This window comes from Haplochromis burtoni, unplaced genomic scaffold, assembly GCF_018398535.1.
Source record: "Haplochromis burtoni strain Fernald_Lab_line unplaced genomic scaffold, NCSU_Asbu1 Contig_38, whole genome shotgun sequence".
In the NCBI taxonomy this organism is placed as follows: Eukaryota; Metazoa; Chordata; class Actinopteri; order Cichliformes; family Cichlidae; genus Haplochromis; species Haplochromis burtoni.
Window position 1 is genome coordinate 2,115,749 of NW_024582399.1, and position 25,899 is coordinate 2,141,647.

The 25,899-nt window shown below is 41.5% G+C and overlaps 1 protein-coding gene across 10 annotated transcripts in view; it reads right to left on the reverse strand.

The window, feature by feature from the left end:
• LOC102289154 (microtubule-associated protein 2) overlaps positions 1–25,899 on the reverse strand; it is a 75,158-nt gene that overhangs the window by 32,230 nt on the left and 17,029 nt on the right. For 6 of the 10 annotated variants that reach the window (XM_042219835.1, XM_042219841.1, XM_042219836.1 and 3 more), the window contains exons 1-2: positions 13,725–14,322; positions 900–963 (exon numbers count right to left, since the gene is read on the reverse strand). The gene's annotated coding sequence lies outside the window, so the exon portion shown is untranslated. Of the gene's footprint in view, positions 1–899; positions 964–13,724; positions 14,323–17,016; positions 24,477–25,899 lie in introns of those variants that run through there. The other 4 variants (XM_042219842.1, XM_042219840.1, XM_005920181.3 and 1 more) reach the window with 3 other exon arrangements.

The window sequence follows — 25,899 nt, forward strand, 5'->3', positions numbered from 1 at the left end:
ATATATATATATATTTGACAATAGTCAAGCTGATCCTCTGGCTGAGTGCAGTCACTTAGAGCCGGCTCCCTGGGCCCCATGAGTCATGGGAAAACTGAGTGTGAAATGTCATGGGGGCATATGAGCAGAAGTAGTGAATCTGGCAGCAGGCCAAAGTTTCCTGCTTTTGCTTTTTCTTTTCTTTATGTCACTTTAAAAGCTCTCATTAAGCCAGAGTTTATCAGCGATGTCTCTAGTAGGTTTATATGTATATAAGGTGGCTCTGCAGATGGCAGCGATGGTGCGTCATTTTATCTCATGGAGGTAAAATCGGATGGAGCACAATTATTAAGTTGTTCAAGACCAGAGTAGAAAACAACTCATCGCTCTCCGCTGACTTTGTTTTGCATGAAACTGCATCCTTGTCAAACTGAAACATGCTTAGCTGGAGCGTGACATGCAAAAATGAGTTTCATATAAATTGCTGAACATTATTTCTGTAATATTGTAGGGTCTACACCTACTTCTAAATTGCATTGAGATGTCACTTATAAATTTAAATATCCACTTTTTAAATAAGTGGATAAAGTTCTTTTTAAGTAAAGTTTTTTTTGTTGTTGCTGTAGTTCAGGTTGTATTAGCATGGTATTTATATCATTGAGCCAGCTGTGGGTAACATTATTATGTTCACAAGGGCCCTAGCTGTGTCCTGTATGGAAAAACGTTATGTTTGTAGCCGACTGTTCCCCTATGCCGTGCTTTTCAGAGCATGAGTCACTGTGTCTATGTTCTTTGTTCTGGAGTGAAATAACTCATCAGCCATTCATGAATTTATTCAATGTTGTTACTGTAACACCTTTGAAGCTGTGTTTTTAACTAAAATACTGAGAAGAATTCATGTTAAAACTGTGTTGGCTTACCGAAGTTGAAAAGCTGTCGTCGGTGATCAATGAGATAGGAAAGCGACGAGCTGAGGCGTCTTCTCTGTGAGGGAAAAAAAAGAAAGAAAAGAATACATGTTAGGACATCATTAAACTGTGGAAAAAAATGTTTAACTTGTAACATCCTTCTCTCTAAAAGAGGAGCTGTGTGTCACTGGGTCAGAAACAAGCCTAAGCTGCTTTAATTCACCAACATCTTTACATTTAAACCTCTGAATCATGTCTAGCTAGTCCTGAATCAAATGAGGGGCGTTTTCTACATGACAGCTTTCATTTTGGACTGTGCTTGAAGCAGCCGGGCGGGAGACATGCGTGCGCGCAGCAGCTTAGCTCTGTCACCTGGAGTCTGCCGGCAGCGTTAATCCGATCGTCAGCGTGGCCTTTCCTCTCTTTTAAGCTGCCGCTGATGCACAACAACAAAGCCAGAGATGATCTAATCTATTCACAGTGTCAGCACGTGTGAATATTTTTTGCCTGTCTGGGTGTTTTATTTTCTCATTATGGGCTTGAGTGTCATTACAAGCATTGTTTTATTGTTGTTGTTATTGCACATGCTTTCTTTTGCAAAACCATACGAAACAAATGGTTTTGTTCTCTAACAAGATCGTACTGTTTGGTTTTCCTTCAAAAAAGCAAGATTTCCTTTTAATCTGTAACTGACTTTGTATGGTAAGTGGGTTAAGGTGTAGGTTAGCATACGTTAGAAGTGATAATAGGGAAATTTTAGCTAGCTTGGCTCTGGTAAAAGTTGACAAAAACCAACTATCAGCACTTCTAAAGCACAACTCTCATTTCTTGAGAGAAGCAGATGTAGATCAAAAGCACCAAAACTGCAGTTCCTCTAATGGCCACTTGAGAGTGCCCCCAAAGGCGAGTCAATATCCATTGACGCCCATGTTAAAACTTTACAGCAGAAACAAACATGTTTGGAGACTGACACGAAAAACTCTTTTGGTATCTACTACGAATTTCCCCAAGTACTTTGATACATTTTCACTATGTAAAGTTCTACAACATGGTCGCAGTTTTTATGTGACCAAAAAAATAAAAAATAGAAACAGAAGTCATTAGGATAGCTTCCAATTCAATTGTAGGGATGATAATATTCTAAAGAATAAATCAAAAATAATTATCTTCCACAAACAAGTGATTACAAGAGTGTGCATGCCAAACAGACGCACTCCATGGCGAGCTGCTTTTAAGATTTATCAAATTCTTGGATCGGACCGCTGGGGCTGAGCCAGGGGATGAGTTAAAGCTTAAGTTGGCCATGAAGAAACACAGATTTGCACGTTTGCTCTGCTTTGGGACTGTAAGGAGGCAGAACACAGAGCATCCTGTTAACATTAAAACAGTGTGAAAGGACCGTGGGGGAGTTCTGGAGCCAAAAACAGGCATTCAGAGAGAGACACCGAATGCAACAGAGGGCTGAATGAAGGAGAGAGAGGAGGGGAGAAGAGATTTTCCATACAGGATTTGGGGGGGGGGGGGGGGGGGGTGAGTTATTAGAGAAGAAAGAATAAGAGGGGAAAAAGTGGGGAAAAGATAACTCACAGAGGAGGAAAGTCAAATATTTCCTCCTTTTTTCTTTTTTTTTTTTTTAAAAAAATGAACATCTCTGCAAGTGACAGAGCAATGCCACTGTTATTAATGTTGTCTTGCTCGACAGTAATTCTTTTGTGCTTATGCTATTAACCCATGTGGTCATGCTTAACTTATCAGCTTTAGCCTTTAGCTATTAAATTAAACCACAAGGTCTCTTGTAATTTAAGACATTTTCATTCGTCTGCTCAGTTGATGCACAGAGTAGGAAATGTATTTACTAATGCCGCTAATGCTTGCTGAAAACTATACTACTATTTTAGCAGTTTAAGGTTATAATCACATGTAAATTGTACAGAAAGCAGATTTTTATTATGAATGTTTAAAGTTTCTGTGTTACAGGTGAACTTTCAGTATTTCCCAAGCAAAGACTTTATACTTTCAATTATATGGAAACTCATTTCTGTATGTTTGTTTATATGTCTTTAATGGTTCATCACCATATGCAATCAGATTACTAGTGGATAATCTCCTGGCCCTTATTTTGAAAACCCAGCCCTTGTGATATCCCACCAGTCTGCTTGCTGGACAGGTTCCTGTTGTGGCTGTCCTCTTTATTATTCAGCTGCTTTCCAAGAACCTGGAACTAGCAGAAAACAGTTTTCACACGACTCTTTGTCCTTCCTCTATAGCAGGGGTGGGCAACTCCAGGCCTCAAGGGCCGGTGTCCTGCAGGTTTTAGATGTGTCCTTGATCCAACACAGCTGATTCAAATGGCTAAATTACCTCCTCAACATGTCTTTTATTCTCCACAGGCCTGGTCTGTTGACCCAGGGTGATATCTAAAACCTGCAGGACACCGGCCCTCGAGGCCTGAAGTTGCCCACCCCTGCTCTATAGGAACCTCCTGGATTTAGTAAGTACACCCTTACTAACATCAGAGGTTAAGAATTAAGAGGTTAAGCATACTGATGATTGATAAGTCTGAGCATCTCTATAAAAGCATTAGTTTTGGCAGTTTGCAGGTCAGTAGCATTCAGGTGTGTGCTAACACAATGCCACAATATTCCCAGGAGTGGACATTTCAGTAAATTCACCATAACATCATAAATTCATAAATTCACCCTCAGCTTTCAATTCTGCTCCAGTCAGACTCAGAGATGCTTAAACTCCTCCACTTTGGGCAGCAACTCAGCTATAAATCAGGCGGAAATCCTTGGGCTCCAATCCCCGGCTTCCAAAACTACCCTCTGGTACAATGAACATTAAAATTTTAAATATTTTCGCTTATTTTTCTTCAGTTCTATTTTTCTTTAATTTGTTATCCATCTGCATACAGACAGAACCAGATAAAAGGCAGGCAGGCTCTCTGAAGAAAGGCAGAGAAAGAAAAAAAAAAACTAAGATCATACAGGAAGTAATGTCTCTTACAGAGGAGAGCTGCCCAGCCAGGGAGGCTTAGCCAGAAAGAGAAAGGGATGAAGGGAAAGAAAGAAACTGAGAGACGTATAGTTACAGCTCTGTCCAAAAATATCGGGAGCGTGACAGGAATAGAACCGCTGGACTGAGCACCACATGTTTTTAATGGTTACAGTAAATGATCCTGTCTCTCACACAGCAGCTGCCCTGTTTATGAAACCCAAATGTTCCTCAGCACAGTTCGTCATTCTTTTATTTTCAAAAGTGCATCCATCTTCATTACTCATGAGTAATTCATTATTAAGTGCAACTTTTCCTTACTGTAGGATGAAACCAATTAACAGGAGTTGCTTAACTGAGTAAAAAAGTATGTTTTTGGCCTTCTCATGACTGTCTCTTTGTCTCTGCAAAGCACCAGAATCAGCAAACACCCACTGATTTCCCCAGACTGCTTTTTAACAAAAACTATATATCTAAAGAGTTTCTTATCTTATCACCAAACTCATTAATTCAAGCTTTTACAGGATGATAATTTGACATCTTCACAATCTTATCAGTCATCCAAACGACAGTCAACCCACCATCATCTTCATCGGTTTAAAAACAAACAAAAGAACAAAGTGCAGGGTGGAACAAACACGTCATTACTCATCAGCCCCTGGAAAGGTCGAACACAGATGACTAGATACTTTTTGTGCATCCTGACATCCAACTTGACCCGCATACGCCTCCCTGGAGGAGGGAGTCCAAGTGGGTCAAACAGGGGGCAAACTGAGAGGAGACGGAGGAAGGATGGAGGAAGGCGGAGATGGAGGTCAGAGGGCGACATAATCCACAGATTTGCCCTCTTCATCAGAAATGAGGCAAACAGGAAATTAATACTCATCTTAGTGTCGTGTGAAAGGCCCCGACAAAACCTCGCTCAACTTCTCTGAAATGAGAAGAGGCAAAAAAAAATGACAGAAAGACACTTCCAGAATTATCTGGTTGTGTTTTAATTGAGCAGCCTCTCTGCATTATTGGCAGTTTCTAACTCTGGCAAATGACCTGCAGAGTCTTGGAGATCCAAATCCGAATTTCACACTGAAGCCTTTACAAACATACATTAACTAAAAATCAGTGGAGAAGACACTTGATCTGTCTCACTTGATCAGGTCAATTTCGACATTTCTTCAAAGGCAATTAACTGATCTTAATGCTGAAACCCTGAGAGAAAGCTCACAATGAGCTTTCTCTCTTATCCTATCCTTTGGATGCCAAGAAAACTCATAATTAAGCAGTTTTCCCCATCACAGCGTTCCCCCCTGAGCACAACGTTAGCTCCAACCCCTCAACACGAAACCATGGCTCAGCTTGTACACTTCGTCATTTGCAAATCTCAGATAGGCTGCTTAAATTGCATCACTGTGCAAACAGTTGCTGCTGACTCTGCAAGCTTCTTTGCAACCCACTGTCACTTCAGTTCTTTTACTTTTGAAGATGTCTATTGTATTTGCTGATGTAGCTTGTCAGTAATGCTTTACCCACCACCAGGTGGTCCAAGAACAGCATTTCTGCCACATATAAATTACTGCAGCTGGCACGACCATCCAAAACTAAAGTGGCCTTCATAGAACTCATACATTTTTTGCTTTTTTGCTTTCTCAACAATGTCACAGATTATGATTAAGTTTAAAGGTTTGGCTGTGGCTCAGAAGGTAAAGCAGGCTATCCACCAATCAGAAGGTTGGAGGGTCGATCCTTGGCCCCTCTAAGTTATGTGCTGAAGTATCTTTGGGCACCCTGAGTTGCCCCTGATGCATTCGTATGTGAACATTAGATTAAAAGTGCATTAGAGGTGGGAATCACCATACATCCCACGATACGATATTATCACAATACTTAACGCACGATACGATATTATCACAATACTTAACGCACGATACGATATTATTGCAATTTTTAAAAATATTTTGCGATATTCAGATTCTGTACATAAAGGTAAACTTTATCAATATTCATTTTATCTAATATCAAAGTCTCACACTCAGTCTTTCTCTCATTTCAGTCAGTTTTATTGTTGACAAACTGAACGGCTTGTATTATAGTCTAGTCCAACTTAACTGAATGCAACCATCTGGTACAATTAAAGCTATTCTGAACTATGCAACTTATGAAAACTATGCAGCCCATTCAGCAACTGAATAATTTGAAAGTAAATTAAAACAAAATATAATTTTACATTAAATAAAAAAGTTTTAAACTTAATTAAAATAAAACAGCACGGTGGCACGGTGGTTAGCACTGTTGCCGCACAGCAAGAAGGTCCTGAGTTCAATTCCACCATCCGGCCGGGGTCTTTCTGTGTGGAGTTTGCATGTTCTCCCCGTGTTTGCGTGGGTTCTCTCCGGGTACTCCGGCTTCCTCCCACCGTCCAAAGACATGCAGCTTGTGGGGATAGGTTAATTGATTAATCCAAATTGTCACTAGGTGTGAATGTGCGAGTGAATGTGAGTGTGAATGGTTGTCTGTCCCTATGTGTTAGCCCTGCGACAGACTGGCGATCTGTCCAGGGTGTACCCCGCCTTTCGCCCTATGACAGCTGGGATAGGCTCCAGCGCCCCCCGCGACCCTGAAAAGGATAAGCGGAAGCGAATGGATAAAATAAAACATGTCTTAAATTAAAATAAGTAAACTGTCATGTTTATTGCTGCGGAAAAAAAAGTTAAACACATTTGGACAGTGAAGGAATGTCAGGATTCTTGCTCAGAAAAAGGAGCTGATCAACATGCTCTGAAGTCAGAGCATGTTCCAGTCCCCAAAAACCTTGTTTGCAACAAAATATTGATTTCTGCTGTCCCTGTATCGATACATTATTAGCAAACAAAATATCACGATACTACACAGTATCGATTTTCCCCCCCACCCCTATTATGTATAGAAAAAAGCACTTGTATAATGACTGGGTAGCAAACTCTTTATTTTTGAAGCAGGGTTGTTTTAGAGGCAGGTTTTTATTTCTAATCCCTTGTGTTTGAAAAGTACCATCCACCGCAGCAAGATGTTTACTATAATTTCTGCTTCAGAGTTGGACATTTTCACACTGACGTCCATGGGGATTGACTCACTTTCGGAGCTGGCCCCTAGTGGCCATTGGCGGAACTGAAGTTCTTGGAACTTCAGCACTGGCAGATGTGAACACATCACTTAGTAGGTGAAAGGGCAGAATTGTCAGTTGTGTGATGAGTAGATGATCTCACAACATACACAGAGGTGTCTTTAGAAGAAACACTGACAAGGATTACTTCTATTTTGAAACCACCTCTAATCATTTTCACTCTAGTTTTAAGAACAATCTCAGACAGTTTTTTTATGCAAAGCATCCATAAAGCACCTACAGGCCTGTATTTAGTGCCAAGGTTACTGAGGATAATGAGTATGGCTGCCACCTGATGACTTAGTAGCTTCTGCTAAACAGACTCCTACCTCCTCGAGCAAGTGCTAAAGGCTAAATAAAGACTGCACGTTCGTGTTGCTTAGCAATGCCGCTGTACTTTAAATCACTAAAGTGCCACTCGATTCTCCGGTTTTATTTTCAAAACCCACACAAAGACTTTCCTGAAATAATAATGAAAACATGCTGCAGGAAACGTGTTGCTCTATGGTAACAACGTGAGCGCTGAAGCTGCAGTCTGTGTTTGTGGCGTGTTTTGGTTCAAGCTGGTGATCCAGACAGATAATTTGACAGAGACTCTCCTCCAAGGTTTTTGCTTCCTCCCTTTTAACTTGGCCATCACCCCCGCTTCCTCATCTATAATTCACACAGGCAACCTACCTCCCTCCCCCCCACACACACAAACCTGTTCATACACAATCCCTCAGGCCACACGCAAACACGGGTATGTTTAATGCATCAAAGTCGCTATAGGAGTTCAAGGTGAAATCCATTCTGTAATATGCTCGGATACTGCACAAAGAAATAATTCAAGAGAACTTTACAGGGAGTCTTTAATCCCCAATAAGTACTGCAAACTATGAGATTAGGCTTTGCACTTCTTTAACGTTCCTCTACATCATGTTGGTGTCGATAACCATTTCACATTTGGCATTAAACGCTTACGACTTCTCATTATCTTTCCATCTCCGCTGTGTAATTACCTCGGTGATTCATTTTGCCTTATTCCAATCACGACTCTCCATCTAGTCCTGAACTCTTTTATTCTGCAGGAGACTTGTAATCAGTGCAATCACACAGTGGTAAAGAGAGAGAAGGAAGGTGGCAGTTTTCGAAACTACAGAAGAGGTGAGCATCAGTGATCCCTGTGAAAACTATTAATGACTGTAGCACCAGTTTGGAGATGAAAAGGTGTACCTGAATGTTTTTTCTTTGTTAAGCCACTTAACACTGACCTGTGAATCTTCCAAGCATAAAAAGCCCCTTTTGTTAAAGAAACCATTTCTTTAGTTGAATTTATGAAAAAAAAATGTCAAAGATTACACAGTTTGACAGGTAAAATAGTATTTTTGCACCAACAAGATGATTCCCAAAGAGCTATTAGTTGAAAACCTGACATATCTCAGCATGGTGTGCAGTGTGTCCTTAAAAAAATTTGAGTAAACTGGATGAAATAAGTATTGGGCCTAATAAAATATCTATAGCAGATGATCAGTAGCTAAAAGTTATACCCTGGTGAAACAGGAAAAAAAATCCAACAATGACCTGACACAGGACCTGAGAGATGCATCTGGACTTCCAGGTCTGATGGAGTGATGAATCCACATTTTTTGGTTCAAATCATTGGCAGTATGTACAGAGGAGGACAGGAGAGTGGTACAACAGTGAGCATCTACAGCCATCTGTAAAACATGTTGGAGGGGCTGTCATGGTTTGGGGTGCATTTCAGCCAGCGGTGTTGGAGATCTTGTCAAAATTGGTGGAATTATGAACACAGAAAAGTACCATCACTTTTTGATCCACTGTTAAATACAAGAAATACAGAACGTAGCTGTCAAACAAAACCCAAACAGTCCTGACCCGCGACAAAATGAAACAGGAAAGTGTAATCCATTTATTTCAACAAAGTAACTGTATTCTGAATACCACCTTTTTAAACGGTAACTGTAACTCATATTTTGTATTTTAAATACGTAATGGCGGTACATGTATTCCGTTACTCCCCAACACTGGGTATATCTGCAAACCACTCTGCAACCCACCTTCACCCCAGTTCCTCCTTTTACGCTGCATGACTCAGTGTTCTGTATTACGTCACTGATGCCTGTTTTGTGTTGTACCCGGGATGTTTGTGTTGCTTCCTGCACAGAGCCAAGCTGCTAAATAAAAATTGCAGAAGGAAATACCGATCTACTTTTGACAGTTCCTGACTGAAACATTTATCTTAAGACGGCAACACAGCCAAAACTCTGTTCTCTGCACTTTCCCTGTGGCTAAACAACAGACTTGTTTTACAGGAAACCAGTAGGAAAGTGTAGACCTGTAAAATCCATGCAAATCTCTCTTTGTCATAATTTGAAATGTTAAAAAGTCACACAGGGAGGTATCACTGTACAGTGTGTGCAGGAGTCAGCCAGAAGAGGACTCAGTGGACCCAAGGAAAGATGCTTCGGAGCAAATTTCACTGGAAAAATAGGGCATCGTGGAATCCAGCTCTTTAAATGCATCCATTAAGTCTGATCCTTGAGTCAGGAGCCCCAGAGAAAAGTAATATCCTGTTTATGACAAGGAACAACAGGAAATGTGGTTTTGATTATTGGATTTAGTTGCTGCAATAGCATGCTATTAGCATGAAAAAGAAGCTAGAAAATTTCCCATGTTTAGACTGACTACAACAAGTAACCGCACAGTAACATGAGCGTTATAATGGATTGGCTCTTTTACTCAGTGTTGAAGTACAGCAGAGAAGAGCATAAACACACATGCTTCCTACGTGTAATGCTCTCTGCCCTTCACATGACCTAAAAGCTTAAACATGTGCTCGTAGCACTTTCTCCTCTGTAAAGCAGGAAGGACCAGGTGCGGGTCTTCGTGTCTCCAAGACGACAGCTGCAGTTAACAGCGAGGACAGGTGGCTGAACTGATCTATATGCATTCACAGTATGTATATATGGAGGTTTTTAGTGGCCTTGGAGCATTACAAGCACATTCATCAATCAACACGTTAGCACAGTGCCACTCGAAATGGTGCCCGGAGGCTGCGATTTCATTACTTTCACCCTGAGGAATGCAAAGAGAGTGAAAAACATTTAGGAAGAAGACTGCAGTTGTTACGCAGACATTTCTGGTTAATCCTTGAAGCTTTTTAAAGTTTCCTTGATGGAAATATGCAGCTGAGACATAAGCTAGCCGCCAATGTGAACCTCTGCGATGATAATATACAGGAACTATTTAGTTCTTAGTTTGTGTTATAAAAGCTACTCTGAACATCTTAAATGTCGCCCATGACAAATATATATCTACATTACTGTGCAAAAGTCTTGAGCGACACCTAATGTCTTTATATTTTCTTGCACTTGTTTGGGTAAATCACACTTTTATAGCAAAATATAAAGAATATAAAGTGAATTTATAAGTATAAACTAAAACTAAAATAACAAATAAAAAGTGAAATGAGCAAACACAATCTAAAAGTTAACAGAAACTGAATAAAACTGAAAATGATCATTTAAAGAGTTACATTACAAAACTATTAAACTTTAAACTAATGACTTACGCTGCTTTCAAAATCTGAGCGCATCTGAGGTTAAAAGGAAACTTTAATCTAAGTAAGATTCTGCTCAAGTCACTGAAATGGTCAGAAATTACAAAGCACACGCACACCTGACACCGTTTGAAGCTCAATGCTCTACACATTTAGTCTCTGGGTTTTATTACCTGTTGTTACTAAGCAGCTATCTCACCTTGCTCCTTTTTATCTGCACCCAGACACGTGTCAGAAAAACCTATATGACCTGTGCTGTCTCGACTGTCTCAGGCTTTCAAATGAGACGTCCTTTTCTCCTGTAATCATCTCATGAGGAGAAGATGAAACTGTCGGAGGTGGTTATCGTTGGGAATAACACTTCTGGTCAATCTGATTGCCCTAAAACTTCAACTAAAGCTGATTAAAAACTGCACCTCTTGAAGCTTCTGTTATTTTTAGCCTTTAACCTCATGCGAACTGAGATGAAAACCTCATGTCATTGGCCTCCTCTGGGTGTTTTCCACTATGCAGCATCATCACGCATTCCTCAAATACACTACCAGTCAGTTCACCGGCTCTGCTGCAGTCTTCCCCCCTCCCGCCCCTGAAATGACAAACTGTCTCCTGTGGCTCACCTCCTCTTACAGCTTTGGCATCTAGCTTCATGCGCATCAAGTATCACTTGTCAACACTCACTTCAGGGCTTCCTGTCAAAGTCAAGGGACTCCCGTGTTCCTGTCTCCAACACTTTGCCTCTTCAAATTATCCACAGCACGCATTAATCTCTGACAGGGAGGTATAAAAACACTGCAGCCTGAGAGGCAGATGTTGAGAAATGCTGGGCGACTACAGCAGCTCCTGTGCCAGCTGGATAATCAGCCTAGAATTTATCTCCCCCCCTAATGATGAAGAACCTGATTAAGAACTTCGGAAAAAGTTGCATTTTGTATTGTTAAATACCCGGGCTCAATATCCCTGCAATTTCGGATTAAATCTACAGTTTAGGCATATTTTTTTTGCAGTTGAAGATGTCATGAAGAGAAAACAGTGCCTTTCTTTTCTGCGCTTGACTTCGCTGTGGCACCTACATTTATCTCCGCTGACTAACAGCAATGAGAAGCAGGGTGGTGTTGACTCTTTCTCTCTCCCACTCATTTTGCCCTTCAAGCATGGCAACAGTTGGTTAACTGCCTGCTGCGCCCTATTCCGAAGGCACGGGCTTGGCAGAACCGGAAGAGGGATGCAGGAGGAGGGAGGAGGGGGAAAAAAGGGAAAGAGAGAAGAGGAGGTGCTGGGTGATTGGGGGACAAGCTGTGACCCCAACAACAAGGACAGAAAGAGGGCGCATCTGCCCCCCTCGTCCTGCCCGCCTCAGCCCTGGCATGTCATCCCAAGTTGGTCCCAGAAAGCAGACAGCTCGCCTGAGAGCTGCCCAGCAACCGTGCGAGCAGACGGAGACAGAGATAGGCGGAGAGAAAAGGGGATTCAGGGAGGGGAGCGAGGGGGCGTCATGCCACTATAGATATGACAGACATTGCGGTGACTTCTAGCACGCAGTTATACATGCGTAATGTTGGCGAGACGGCAGAAACAAAAGTAGGAGGGTGGCACAGCGGTGTGGTGGTTAGCAGCGTTGCCTCACAGCAAGAAGGTTCTGAGTTGCTGTGTGTTTGCCCTGTGATGGACTGGAGACCTGTCCAAGGACTATATACATATAAATATACATAAATATGTGAGTCACAGGCCTACGTCCATCTTTCATTTACAGTGAATACTGCAACCTGCCCGAGGCCAACTGTCCACTATAAAAAGTAAGGGAGGAAAAGGCTTCTTACATATAAACACCGGTGCATGCCGTTACACGCCCATGTTACAGTACTGTCTGCCCTGTTGGTGCTGCTGGCAAGATATGCATAGTAGATGTTGTTTAGTTTAAAAAAATACCAGTTCATTTTTGTCATTTGCTTTGAAGGCGTCATAATTTCTCATGCATAATGCAGTTTTTGTGGGTATAATTCAAATGTTATTGTTGTGAATTTAAAAGGATAGGATGCTTTAATATGTTTTCACAGGTGCATAAATGCTAAAAACAACAGACTGTTGCTCAACGACAGGATGGCTTCATTTTATCTGATATAGATAAGAACCTTCTTGGTCTTAAGATGAACCTGCGTGCCAAGATCGGTTGCTCAACTCTTAATGATATGGGAGGAGTTTGTGGACAAAGAAACAAACCAACACACAGAGAAACAGAGATTTGGTGCATTACGGTGAGATTAAGACTATTAGAAGTTTGTTTAACTACTAAGTGAATATGGAGTGGTTTATTGTCCCCTCGGATGGTGCCACAACACGAAAGAACAAAACAGATAAAAGCAGGAGGCGGAGGAATAAATAGTAGAAAGGACAAAAAGAAAGGAAAAAGAAACAGAAAAGATAGAGTGGGAGAAAAAAAAGGGCGCTACATCGCCACCTGCTCCAAAAGTCGATCGAGCCGTCAGCAAACTTGTGACAGCCAGCTCAGCCGGCGCTGACAGGCAGCGTAATGCATCCCGCGGTCTCGCTCAGCTTGGTGTCGCTCCCACTGAGAAACCACCAACAATCTGTTGGCTATGAGTCGCTAACCGCCAACGGCCGCATGCCATCACAGCTACAGCCTCTAAATAGAACCCAATCAGCATTGTTTCCAAGTGAAATAAAATATAAAAAAATCAGAAGATCAGGCTTTTATCTCAGTTTCACACACACAGGCACACAGCAGCAGCAGCAGCTCACCCTGAGTGAACCGTGGTGGCTGAATAATCAGGGGTGTCTAGACGGAGGACGTCACAAAGACTAAAGGTCATCAAACCAGAGGAACAACAGCCCCTGGCTTATCACAGCATCACTTTTTTCATATTCGCCGTCCTTCGAATATGTCAGCAGCAAATATTCTCAATCTGTGCCAAACAAAAGACAATGATACCCAGGGAGATGCTGATTAGAGATCATACACACAATCAGACAAGGAAGAGGAGAAGAAGAAAGAAAGAAAGCCGGCACTTTTTCTCTTGAGAATTTTCCTTTTTTCCCCCAGCCTGTATAATACTGAGCATGCACATCACATTTGTAGCTGTAAAAGCAGCTAGAAAGGGACTATATAATATAATACACAGCATCTTACCTGGTGGGGCAGTTATTCCAGCTTTTTGTCTGCAAAGAGGACACAAGGGGGAGGGGGCAAGGCAGCGGCTTCTGCAGAGAAAGAGAGAGGAAAAAGAAAAGAGATGAAGAGGTGAGAAGAGGAGAGAGCAGGAGTCAGAGGGGCAGCGCCACGCAGACGAAGAGATGCCTTTTTGTCAGCAAGCGGAGCTGGCGAGCACGCCGCTGCAGATTACGCACTCCCTCTCATCCACACACACACAGAGGACCGGCACACTGCCTCACAAAGATCTCCCCTTCACCAGCACACACACACACATACAGATAGTGCTGCAGACAAGCCAGTGTCTGCATTACATTGGGGTTGGGTGGAGAAAAGGGGAGGGTGGAGATGTACACAAGAAATGTGTGTGTGTCAGGGCTACATTAATTCATCTTTGAAAGGGATATGAAGCTCATCAAACCCCCAGAGGGAATTAAGTTCCAACATAAAAGACCATCTCCATCCAAGAAATTTCCAGAAGTGCGTTTCATTCTCTTCCCTGTTTATCTCAGCCCTACACATTACAAATGCATGAAACATTTTAACATGACAGTATCTGTGTGTGTGTGTGTGTGTGTGTGTGTGTGTGTGTGTGTGTGTGTGTGTGTGTGTGTGTGTGTGTGTGTATGTACAAAGGAGGGGTGCAGGGTTTGCCCCTGTGGTGAATAATTGCTCTGTCCTGGTGCTCATTTGCAGGCATGGCCAAGTGCAGCAGCAGCAGCACTGAAACAAAGACAGCGAAGGGGAACCGGAGGGTGAGGGGGGGGATGTCTGTAGACTGCAGAGGCCGGACCAGCAGAGCAGAAGCACACACAGCCCGGTTTCACCAGGCCTCCGACCTCAAACCACATGAAATGAAATATATTTAGAGTGCAGAGGCTAACAATGGTCTCGGGCCAGTAATCCATCACGTGAGCTACTAGAGATGTCAAAGATGTTAATAAATACAGGGATTATGAGCCGAGCGCTGGAGTGGCTAAAAGACTGAGTGAGTGCAAATTTGAATAATTGGAAGGGTGAGTGGATTTAATGAAACAAACGACAGGTTCAGATTTTTTTCTTGGTCAGAATTTGTCTCACTCAGGTCACCGCAAAAAGAACCAATGACTTCCCATTTATAACGTGACTCTGATATGTGTCATAATTAGGAATTATGGTGTAGTGTTCTCGTTTCCTGTTTTATTGTGAAGGTCTGCGCCTCATGTGAGTGTGTTCAGTTTTACCTCTGTCTCGTCTTGTTGATTATTCCCAGCTGTGTCCACCACCTGTGTGTAATTCCCCTGTGTTTCTCTGTGTGTATTTAAGTTTGTGTCCTCTGTCTTTGTAGTTGCTGGTCCGTCTGCGTTTCCACCATGTTTCATCCGTGTGTTCCCTGTTGTCATCATCATGTACCATCGTCTTCCTTCCTTCCTTCCTTCCTTTATGTTCAGGTTCGTGTTCTTGTTCTTGTTCATGCTCTGTAGTTTAGTTGTCCCAGTATAGTTTAGTTCTCCATTTTGCCGTTTGCCTCTCCATATTTTTGTGTTCAATAAATCACCTTCACACCTTCACGACTGCCTGCGCTTGGATCCTCTTTTTCCTTTTCCACATGGCTCTTCTCACTCGCTGTGACAGACAAATAGTTACAGACTTGCTGCAGTGCAGCAGTTTAAGTACAAAATGACAGCCTTGCTATTCAGCCTTTAATAAAGGAACATAACCAAAATACAACCAGTTGCCAACCAGTTGAATTGAGTGTCAAAGACGAGTAACGCTCACCTGCGTAGACAAACTCAGACTGACTGCAACAACGTGAAAGCCTGTGTTCATAAATTATGTGGCAATTATGTGTGAACCTTCATCAATGTGAGAGCGACTGCAGTCACTTTGAATCAGACTGTGATTGTTGCCTTCCTCAAGGTAATCTGTGCAATCACCATCCATCCAAAGTGGTTGCCCAGAGGCCAAGAGTGGTTCAACTCTGGGCAGCCAGGCGGTTGCTGGTTTCTGATAGCAAAATATTCAGTTTAATAACAAGGTAGCCACCAGTTGCAAGGAGGTTGCTGCCCCATTTTTACTATAGCGTGACCGAGTCTTTAGCTAGTAATCATGGGAGCGCATTCAAAGACTAAAGACTTGTTCTCATAATATCCAACCGCACATCCATTGCTTCTAATCGTAGACGATAACGTTAGCAACTTGCTAGCAAATATAGGAGCGTTTACTGTCTAATGATCTGGAGTTTGTGGAGACCAAGCCTGAGCTAAGCTTACAGTAAACAGTCAATCTTTGATACAGGGTCTTGACTTTGCAATATAAAATCTAAAATGTACAAGTTTACAGTTTCTATAAGATGACCAAAAAAAAAAATGCTATAAAAAGTTGATGGTCTTTATTCTGAACATAAGCATTTTTAAAGGACCTGCCCTTTAAGGAGCCAATAAATTAAGCCATTAAAGTAAAACCAGTACAACCACATTGATGTCAAGAGACACTCCCTGACATGATCGCCAAACCTCGGAGGCCAGTGAGGTCGATGTGAAGCTGAATCACAAAGGACAGAGTCATTACGGTTTCCAAAACCACTTTAGAAGTTAGAGGCTGTGCTCCTTCCACATCCTCTCTTAGTCTCCAATGTGAAAAATTATGATATCAGCAATACATACTGGCCACCCTGCTCTCTGAAGATTTTCTATTGGTAATTGAAAAACCAATATCGGTCGACCACAAGCAGAAAGAGCCATCAGCATGAGGCTATAATCAACCTGTCAGCATCGAGGTCTGGATCAAGTTTAAAGAAAGCAGATGAGACATTTAAAATGACAGCTGAAAAATAATCTCAGTGTCAAATTAAAATATGAGCTCATATTCAGATTTCACCTCTTCGGGAGGGTTCAGTGCTCATCATGAGCCGAGCAACAAAGCAGATCTGTCAGAGTCTGAAGTCCAGAGAGACGGAAGAGATAAGGAGAAAACTGGATGGATGGAGAGACGAACAGAAGGAATGAAAGATTGGGGGAGGGAGGCTCAGACGGCCCTGTCAACGCCTCCAGCCTTTAAGGAGGCCGTGCCAGCACCGATTAGAGACCAAGCCTGGACCGAAGCTGCAGAGCCAGCTAGCACAGTCCGGTAACATCTAATCTCCCAGAAAGCAGATGTCGGTTGCGCTAACGCCAATATGCCACAGCCGAACTGTCAACAAGACACAGCGACAGGCAGATCACTCGTCATGTTGTTCACCCTATGTTTAAGCCGCACACGTGGTTGGTAAAACAAATCAGTGCAAACAGACCTCAAATCTGCAGACTGATCCAACATTACGTCGATCTCACTGCACTGTTGGAAGCACAGGTTGGTCAATGAAGGTTGTGTTTGGCTTCTGTAAGACTGGGACAGAGCCAAGTCATCATGATCTGGCTTGGCCGAACTGATCACCGTGACTTCTGTGCAATCACCCCGGGCTCCTTCAGCTAGACGTGGATGATTTGGTCCTGTATGAAGAGCTGCTGGATATCCCTGGACAACACCCAAATCATCACAAGAATAAGGCTGGAAGAAAAGTCTTTTAAATAATGTAATTTCAAGATGTACCTCCTCTGATCGAGTCTATAACTCTTGCCTTTAAAGCAAACACCTGCCAGATTGGAAGCTGAACGCACACATACACAGACAGGGATGGATTAGCACTTGAGGGAGGTTCTAAAGCAAATCACTGCAGTGTGAACTAATTCAGCATCATCTGCTTCTCCAGGATAGCAACCAGCTGCTGACTATTACTGGAACTGATATATATACAGACTTGCCTGAGTAGCATCATAAGATACCCAAAAGATGACAACTCATCTTCTGAAAGCATGAGGAAAAACAAAATGCAGCACTAGCACAAATTACGTTTGGCTGAGCGAGCAAATTTACTGCAGGTGCTTCGAGGACAAAACAGCAGCGATGGCAGCCTCGGTGCTTCAGTGTCATTAGGGCTGTGATTGCGGCTCCATTTTATTTTGTATAACTCGGACTGCTGTAGCTTATGAGAGTGCTGAGAGGAGTTAATATGAATGCAGATATTGATTAAAGATTACAGCGAGTGCTTTGGGAAAATAAGGTCAAACAAGTGTGAGATAAAGGGAATGTGGAAAGCTAATCTTAGGTTTAGATGTTCCATCGATGTTTTCTGACATTTTAAAGGTTATGAGATGAATCAGGATAACAAATGGCAGCTTAAAGAGGCAGATCAATTTTTTATTACGGCACATCTATAAAGCTGTGTAATGCAACAGCTAAGATGTCTGATGCAACTTGGTCAGACAGATTACATCCATCAAGGCGAGGCTATAATCTCCTGTGATTGGTTGTTTCACTGTCCGGAAACGTTGGAAAGAGGTGGCATAGCAGCTACATGGGTCAGTTTGGAAAATGTTATTTTATTAATCAGGAGTCCCGAAACTGCGATTTTACACCCATGAGATTGCAAGTGGTTCCAACAAGCATCTACTGTAAGGACTGGTTTGTAAAAAAATATAAAATCAAACAACAGTCTCAAAGCTCTTTGTCCAAGAAAGAGCTCAAACCTCAAAGTCATCAACATTACATACAAAAAAATGTAACAAACCCACACACTCCAAGGTATTTATTTGTAAAGGCTTTTCAGCTTTGCTTCAACACAAGATTTAACCCAACTAAGCACCAAAGCTCTTTTGCAGGTGAAAATCTTCATTGTCTGATGGACTCCAAATCCAGGACTGCATCTCATAATGGCAATCTTTGCTCTGCTGCAAGCTCGAGGACTGCTCTAACCAATGAAGAACTGGTGCTTTTGCAGCTACAGGTTTATCTAGACTGCAGGTCCATCAGTAGGATGAAAGAGTAATTATAGGTTTCCTAAGATAACGGTTTCTGTCGTTTCCTGATTACAAGTAGGGCTTTGTCATATTGTATTTCCTGATACCGCGAAGCAATAATACCAGTAGAGATTTTACCCAGATATAAAAATGAGATATCATTGTTATAGCAGCCTTTAATAATGATTGAGCCCCTAGAGCAGAAGTTACTTTAACATCCTCCAACACAACACAGTACACTACAAAATATGCAAGAAAACTTCTCCAACTAAATACAGAAACAATAATCTTCACTACTTGCACCATAAACGAACCATTTACTCCAGAACGCCATTTTCTTGATATAATTTTGAGGCTATATCACCTACCTGTAATTACAAGGAAGGGTGGGTCTAACTGTAAAACCTGCACGTTCACTGACTAATGACTGACGCTTTATTAGCAAGTGAGCATATGGTTTGATACTACAGTTAATCCTCTATTTTGAAATGTATAAACTAGTACGATTAAGATGTAAATTACTGAATATGATCCAAAATGAGGGCGTGCACCTATAAACTCAGCAGGATAGTGTTTAGAGAGGTCAAGACAAAAAGTCGTTTGACCATTTTTATTAATTTATCTTTTTTACAGCCACAGCTATCGCCATCTGGTGGCCTTGAGATAAAATGAATCTACATCTACAATATGTTTTATAAGGTCTATGGAGGCAGTTGACACTTGTTCTGTTATTTGTTCTTACAAAATTTATACAAACAGCATTATTTATTCATTGATAAAAATTTCCTCTAGAATGAATGGGAATAGAAGAGTTAAATATGAAATAGTGGAAATACTTAAGTAAAATCCCAGTAGAGACGAACTCTTATCACAAAGAGAGTCACACTGGGTAAAAGAGTGCAAATTCCTCAATCAGGAGGGGAACTTCACAGTGAAAGAATTAATTTCAATAAGAGAGCAGTGATAATGATTTAGAGACTCTTTTATAGCCTGCCTGGCTCTGGAAGATGATCAGGTAAGTCTTCAGTCAATAACTAATCATAGCAGACACAACAATGCTAAAACCCTCAAGCCCAATCTAAGAGTCCAAGTCTTTTTTAGTATTTTGGCCTGCTTTATAAAAAAACATAAAGGTTGCATTCATATGTTTCCTTGTTTCCTCTTACCATGTTAACTCCACGCTAATACTTTCACCCAGACGTGGACCTAATAATCGCCTGTGCTGGCACAGTAATGGCTGAGGATTGGATCACCGCTAGCATCAGCAGGACGGTGGGAGCAATCTCTTTCCAGCATGAGGCTGACGTCCAATTCAAACAACAACAACTGCTCCATTTAGCTCGAAATAGAGGGAAACACAGCGGCATCTGCTTGTTTTGTTGTTTGCTTTAAACAAGTAGTAAATTTGATTTAAGACCGTGGAAATCTAATTACTCAAATCCCTGCTGATTTAACTGTCTGTTTAATGGTTAGCAGGAAGTCATCCGTCCCAGAGATCACCAGTAACTTCGTCCACTGTGGATAATTATGATTGTTACATTAAAGTCTCTCCTTTTAGTACAATATCAATTTGATTAACTTCCTCAAAGGTTTCTCTGGTTTTGAGTCTCACTCTGCTTCAAATTTGCCTATTGGAGAAAATTTTCTCTCCTATGTTTCTGCCAAGGCATTCACTTATTGATGTTTGCTCTAGGACGCTTTGATGTTAAGAGGTCAAAGGTGACTATGTTCAGACCAAACATATGAGCTGATCCGCTCCATCCCTTAAGAGCCTTCTGTATATAGACACAACAGCGTGACTCACACAAACACCACTGCGTGACATCTTATCCGAGCCGTGTGCGCTGCAGACACCATAAGAAGTCATTAGACATCCACTGATTTACCGCAAAGACAATTATTCTGCACAATCCTATAGCTCACAAATGTTCCTTGCTTTATATTCATGTCTGGTAACATCCTAATTTCAGATTCCAACTATCTGCACTTCAGTTAAGATTTTTAGGTTACTCTGTTGCTGGTTCACACCATCCATCCATGTTCTGCCATTTCTCTGGGCCTGATATGGAGGGGCATCAGTGTTAGTACAAATGCTAAGACTTCCCTCTTCCCAGCAATAGTTTTCCACCAAGCTCCCTAGCCAGTCGAGAGACATAATCATAGCATGTCCTTGGTCTTCCCCATTCTCTTAGTGTTTGGACATACATTGAAAAAAATCACTCGGAAAGTGTTGAGGACCCAGCCTAGTCAGATACCAAACTACCTTTCCTGGGTGGCCTTCTTTTGCTGTATCTAAGGGTAAGCCTGGAGTCCCTTGAGACGCAGATCATTTCCATCACATCTCTTACCAGTTAGGAAAGTACAGTATTAGTAAAAAATTAAACTTAAAAAAGGGGTTTTCTAAACTTCAGCACAAATTCAGGTCTCTATCAGCATGCTTTGTGGACTTTCCAGTCAGCCTAGGAAACATAATAACATGGTTAAGCTTACAATGACAGCTTCAGTCATCAGCAAAGGTAACTCTACACTTAAAAGCCACAGATTCTGTCAGCAAAATGTTCAATTCAGCTGTTTAAACCTTTAAAACTTCAATCTCAAATTCCAATGCCCTGTTCAGGTCTCCTTGAGGAGCTTGACGTTTGCTCCCCACCTTATTCGCTTAGTCTAAACTCTGCAGTGAAGTACACCAGACACCAGTCAACACTTTAAGGAAAAAAAAGAAAAAAAATCTTGTCCTTCTGTTGAATTTAAGCCTTGACTGCCTAAAAGCTACTTCTGTCACCATCTATGCTTCTATGTAGTCATGTATTGCTTTCTGACCTGCAGGAACATTTTCGTAGTTTCAGTGATTTTAATAGCTCTAGTACAGTCTCAACTCACTTTAGGAGCAGAATGTCTCAGAAAACTGTTCTTTTGTGGTCTTTCTTTAGCTGCTACTATAAAGTAGATACTTTATTATCATGAGAAGAGTCAAGCACATAAATACAAGAAACTATCACAGTCAAACAAATGTTTGCTTTTCCTTATATACTGCAGATAGCGGATACTCATATTAAATACCCAAATAACCACATGAGTTTTTAAGACAATGAATGAATTAATAAAACAAATTAATCTCTGTGAGTCAAGAGCTCAGGATGCAGACAGTGTTTTCTACTTTGAATCTGTGATACAAAGGGAAACCAGTGTCTTCATGCATTATTGTATGGAGACGGTGATAAATAGGATGGACACAGTCTGCTAATCAGTTTGTGATTGGATGTAATCACATTGGCAGTTACATGCAATCTGTTTGTGATATTACAGTGATGAACTGTGATGAAACAGTGAAAAACAAAAGTCTGTTGTTGTTTATATGCAAAGATATTCACATTAACTTCTTACATTCAGAGTCCAGCCACAAACTCATAGATTTTAACCAGAAATACTAAAAATAGTGACTATAAATAGTGACATAGTTGCTGCAGGATGCCAATTTATCTGCAAATTCAAAAAGGGGCTTGGGAGTCTTGTTTCTTTATTCCAAAGAGATGGGTCACAGACAAGCTGTACTCATCTGAACTGACTGACTCAGATTAATTGCAGCATGCTGGCAATTTGTCTGCATTTATAAATTAGACCAGTCCAATTCAGACCACAGCTGTCTGGACACAGGTTGCCTCTCGCCAGGTGATCTATGCATTCGCCCTGTGAAAGTGATACCCCAGAGGTTGAGGGTGTTGAATGTTCACTCTCTGACCAACCAGTTGGTGGCTGCAACTACTTGCAGTTGGCTGCCAAATGCAAAAAAGTCACATCCAATCACCCAGCCATCACTGATTTTTTTCCAAGTCGTGAGGAGGTTGGCGTCCTATTTTTACTCTGTTGTGACCGAATTGTTTAAGGAAGGTGGCAGGGAGTTAAAATGTGACCAGAAGCATCCAGGAATAAGATAAATAAGGATTCTTTTGAATTGCGACTCTATTAGGGTCCAAAAATAGAAAGAGCTGGTGATAAGCAAAAATCAATCCCCTTTCACATCTGCCTTAAATAATAAAATAAAACATAAAAAATGACCAACAGTGAAGACCAGGCCTTATTGAGCCAATATGAGGGTGAAAATAAAACATATTGACTTGTCAGAGCCAATTATAAAAATCATTATGAACCAAAGACTGACTATCGTCCCAGAGTTGCTAATATAATGTGAAAGCTAGGAGGAACAAAACATGAATAAACGAAGGCATGTCGTTCCCAGAGGACCTGTCTAATGGATGGTTACTTCCTGAATGCCTGTTTCATGCTCTGCAACATCAGTTATTCAGTCTAACAAGCTAAATGCTTTAATGGTTGGCATGAAAGCAGATTATTTTTCCCCTTGACAAACAGTAGAACATATCTGCCTCCACAAAGAGGGTGCCTTACTCCTTTTACATCCACACACCAGATGAACTGTGATCCATTAATGTCTTAGGAAACTGTTTATTATATTGACACAGTCACCCTATCATTATTCAAAAGGCACAATTGCAAGAAGGTTGGTGAAAAGCTCTTGAGAGCATAAAAGCCTGAGTGGCTTGTCAAAGTGCAGCCGTACTTGTTTGCCGCTGCCAAGAGTAAATAGCAGGCGGTCCATTTGCCAAAAGAGAGCGTCAGACGATCTCAATGACCGGCTTGCCATTCATAACAAAAACCTCAAAATGTGTCCTGTAACTTACAGTGAGTGCGTGGGAATGTCCAGTCCTGTGCAACAGTTGGACCACCACAGGATAACATATCGAGTGTGATGGATTTTTCCCTTTACCACCCAGCAGGAAGGCCTCAGGGGGGTATATATTGTTCCATCATTCACATAATACATGCACACACACACACTGGCAGGCTAAAGATGGCCTGAGTGCGCTACTCTCGGACTGTCATTCCTCTCAGATATGAGCAGAGCACAGGAAATGCCTCAAATGTGAAATATGCCTCAGAGAGGCCAGTTTAAAACAGAGACGTGATTTGAGGAGAAAGAAAAGAGAGGAAGTGGAGGGGTGGGTGAAGGAGGCTGATGCTAAGACTGTGGGGGGAATTTAGGGGTTACACGCAGTCAAGTGTTTTTATGGACTTAAATAAATTTGTGCCTGTCTGAGGGCGTGTGCCTGCCTTACAATAAATGCTGTATATATTAACTGTCTGCAAGGTTTGTGCGAACACTCTAGCTTGCATGTGCCTGGCTTTACACTAACCACAGGGTGTAGCCGAAGGCTTTGAAGTAGTTCCTACACCCTGGGCTGAACTCTAACACAGGCTACTGTACAAGATCCTGTATTACCCCATGGAAAAATCACAACATGCTCTCTATATTCCCCTTGTAAAACTTCACTAGGCAGAAAAGGCTGAAAAAAGGGCAAAAAATAAAGTATAGGAAAACTGTGCATTTTTAAAAGAAGAGCCAATCACATTTATTTCCAAGCTTGAGATGGTAAATGGACTGTTATGGACTGTAGCTCCTTTCTACTCAGCTGAAAACTTAAAGCACTTTATACTACAAGTCTCATTCACCTTAATTGTATAGTGCTTTGATCTATGCCTAAGCTCTCAGCCTAAGTCACACACTCTCTCACACTCTGATGGAGGCATCAGGGGCAAGTCCGGATTCAATATCTTGCCCAAGGATGCTTCAGCGTGAGGACTGAAGGAGGTAGGGTTTGACTTTACCAATTAATTTTTTGTCTGACCAGAACAGCCGAACCCAAAGATATTTAATTGACTTTATATAAATCATACGCTGTTATAAAGAGAGTAAACCTTGTGCATGCTAACAATAGCCAGAATGGCTTCAGGAGGTAAATCTGGATTTCTTCAAATTCAAATTCAAATTTTATTTGTCACACACACAACCATACACAGTATGACATGGGGGTGAAATGCTTGTAGCTGTACAATGCCCGACCATTAAATGACAGAAGAAAAGTTTTACAATATTTACAAGTTAGTTTACTACAAAATTTACAAATTAACTTAGGAATTTACAGTAAAGAACGTGCAAATAGCAGAAGAGATTATAAAGATTAGAAATTATAGGAATTCTTCTTCTTCTGGTGAGTATTAGGTATGGAGCCTGGCCAGCGACACCCAGCAACCTTTGTGCGTATTACCCGACTGGCTGGCGAGTGATTTCTTGAGGTTACAGTCAGTAGCTACCGTGAAACTTGTCACAAAGAGGTATTCAGTGTTACACCGAGAACCTTCTCAGAATATCTTTGATTGCACATTGTCGCAGTTTCCTGTATTGTATAAAGGCAACTTCTTTGATGCTATTCATCATCCAAGCTGAAGTGAAACTTGAAAACTTGTGCTGTAGCCCGAAAACGATCAAGGTTCAAGGTTCAAGGTTCCTTATTTGTCACATGCATAGTTATACAAGTATAACACACAGTGAAATGTAGCCTGACACGCTCCTCGACATGTGCAGAAAAATGGGGGGGGGGGAGAGGAAGAACATTAAATATATATATATAGTATATACATTGGGTGAATGTGCAGTAGTAGCATGAATGTTCATCTTTAAATTAAAAGCTGTGCCTTGTTGTTGCAACAGATTGATTTGAAAGAGAATGTTCTTTGTTTCTAGTTTGCGTTGCACTTCTCATGGTTTCAATATCATTAGTTTGTAATTATTTAGAGACAAACTGGCATCTTCCATGAAACTACTGGTGACTGTTCGACCTGGAAAGCAATCCCAAAATTTTTGGTGCAGAATCGTATGCCGCTTTGTGACCACTTGTAGCGGAAGGCCACAACCTCCAGTGACTACTCGCCATCTGTTTGGTCTCCTTGCAAACGGTGGTTGCCAGATGGTCACCAACAGTTTTCTATGTCTGTTTGACTGAGCCCATAGCTTATCTGGAAACACAGGCAAATAAGTGACTATGGAATGTAGAAGCAGCTGGCTAACCTTGGCTGGCTTTCTAGCCAATCCTGTCAGAAACCAGATCAGTTTTAGTTTTTCGTCTTTCTGTGATGTGGTAGGAGCTGGTTGTTTGCTAACATTAGCATTAGCCAATGTGGAAGTGCCTTAAACCTGCATTTTAAGCTAATGACGGGGAAGCTTCACTGCTTTCCCAACCCTTTGCTGATGACTTTGGGGGATCAGTCGCTAGTTTGAGGTCAGTTTCAGGAGTTAATTCGATAAATGATGGCCCTTCTTTTGATTAGAAAAAAGTGAATCCACTGCTACTCATATTGGACAGATGACTGTTGAGCACTCAAAAGGCTTTCTTACTGCAAGTTTCATTCTTCCAGTCACACACACACACATTCATACAACATTGTTTATCTATGCTTTGGTTTGCCGTCCTGTTTCTAGACCC